The following is a 2,277-nucleotide window of genomic DNA, read 5'->3' as shown; positions in this document are numbered from 1 at the left end:
AATCCTAATTTAGATCAAAGAGAGTCTATGTGACATTGAACCATAAACACCCTAGTGTGCGTTACTTCAAGGAAGTTGTTAGTGTGTCCCCGATGGCTATTATGTGATATAGTTGCACTCTAGAACATGCACCCTTTAATTACTAATAGGGAAGAAAATCCCATATGAGCAGGAGGAATGTAAATGAGACCTCTGCTCTTTTGAACATTTTATGCATTTGCCAAATTAAAATTTGCTGTGGACTTGGGTTTTCCTGGATCGCTGTTGGTAGTGATCATTTGGCTCATGGGATTAAATCCGAATTTCCAAAAAACAATTTCTGATCAGTCCGCAGATTTCAGATCTTCCTGCATGCTTTGCACTGAGACGGGGATCATCAGAACCAGACTGGGAACAATTTCTTTGAAGTTTTCAAAGGTAGGGAAGAAATCCTCTTTCGTTCTCATCTTTCCCCAAGCCGAGTGTTGCTTAGCGCAGGTGGAGGGGTATATGAGAGAGAGGCTTGGGGAGGCCAGAGTCTCAGGATCATCCCACATTCGTGCACTGCCCCTAACATGGGCCTGTAGCTCTTGTGTAGAGAGGATCGTGCTTTAGGGACATGGGTCTGATCACTGCGCACGACCACCTTTGTCGACGCAGGGTTTGCTCACACCAAGATTTCAAGATCAGTACGACCACAAATGTGAACTTGAACAGCACGATTTTAATGGTATTGCCTTCTCTCAGATTCTTCTCCCCTTAGCCTCTGTGCACAAAGGACTGATAACAATTTTGCATTAAAATTAAAAGGGGAGTGTAGGACCACTCCTTGTACAAAAGCAAAGACATTCTTTAGGCAGAATGATGACCCAAGATACTAACCATGCGGGAGATTTGCTATGCCCAACACTGCATCTTGTTCAGCAAAGCAAACTCCTTCTTTGCCATCTGTCTCATGCTACAAAGAGATAATAATAATAAAATCATTGCTTAATGAGTAAACTAAGTAGAGGATAATTCTCTGGTAGATCATATCGGTGTTCTTCTCCAAAGGATGCCATATTCTCAATGAGGCAGAGAACACAAGGGAGAGTGCGTGATCGCGCACAAACGGGATGCCTAAAATCAAAAACCAATGCAGCATATGTCAGTATTTAATGCCCCATCAAAGAAACATTCAACTTTTCAGCTGTAACCCAAATACAAATTTTCCTTACCCTGTCAATTAGCAGATTACAAAACTTCTGTAGCAGGAAGACCATTCTGCCAGCAAAGCCATAGTGTTTGGAATGGGTCCAGGTCAGACAGATGGCGTGGAAAAAGGGTGCGATGAGACGTTCCCGATCGGCACAGTCGACTGCTCTTCCAGGCGGCAAACGGAACCTTTGTAGGGCGGAGCCACAAGGTGAAGTGTGTCTCCCACACAGCCGGAGAAGCATACAAACGGCAGGAATCACCCAAGTAGTCAGTGACAAGCACAACCACCAGCTGGGGCAGGGGAAGCATCTAGAGAAGAAAAATATACAAACTATTAAATAAATGGAAACCTGTTCTTTGGCACCTAGAAAGTGCCCTCCCTGCCCCCCACCCCCATCATAAGCCAATGGGCAGAAAAAGCAGAGCTCTGTCTCCTCCAAGATGTGATTGTTAAAAAGAGTTCTTGCTGTCTTTGGAATGCTAAATATACTACAAACAATCAAATGATGTAACCAGGAGGAAAAGACAAAGAATATTTACTACAACGTTACTCAGTTCCATCTGTACCCTGCACAGTCGATTTGCAGAATTGGCTCCCTTAAAACAGCACCTATCCAGCTGCGCAGAAAGGCTTGGTTCAGAAGTCGATGACTAATGAAGTGATTATGCGTAGTAGTAACAGTAAGAGCCCACTGAATTTCAGAAGTGGGTGCTACAATGCAAACACTCATTGATGATTCTTTTTAGAAATTTAAGAATTTAAATTCCCTTCCATTAAGATCAAAGTAGCAAAGCTACTTTGTTAACTTAAATTATTTTTAGGTCAGTAAAAACGTCTCTGTCACCGTCTCTTTAATGGCAACCGACTGTTATAAGCACTATCAGTGCCCCTAAGCGAGGAAACAACCCTGCAAAGCGGAAGGATTCTCAGCGAGTCACTGGTAAGAAGTTAGCGACCCAAGAAAGGAACCTGGTTATCCCCTGGCAGAAGCAGAAAGTTCTGCTATTCCAATACCTGGGGTCTGGCTCAGAAGCCGGGGTCTCTGCTCTTCTATGGTGCTCCCACGGAGGGACTGAGTACTTGTTGCAAGTTCCAGTCAA

At 43.8% G+C, this 2,277-nt stretch overlaps 1 long non-coding RNA gene across 1 annotated transcript; it reads right to left on the bottom strand.

Annotated features, from left to right (window-relative positions):
• Positions 1 to 689: 689 nt before the first annotated feature.
• Positions 690 to 2,277, bottom strand: LOC309843653. The gene is made up of 3 exons (XR_014300269.1): positions 2,192 to 2,277; positions 1,197 to 1,485; positions 690 to 1,098 (listed from the first exon to the last, which is right to left on the bottom strand). It is a non-coding gene; the product is annotated as an uncharacterized lncRNA (long non-coding RNA).

This window comes from Mustela nivalis (genome assembly GCF_964662115.1).
Source record: "Mustela nivalis genome assembly, chromosome: 11".
Lineage (NCBI taxonomy): Eukaryota > Metazoa > Chordata > Mammalia > Carnivora > Mustelidae > Mustela > Mustela nivalis.
The sequence above is the reverse complement of the archived record's forward strand: the minus strand, read 5'-3'. Positions and strand labels throughout refer to the sequence as shown.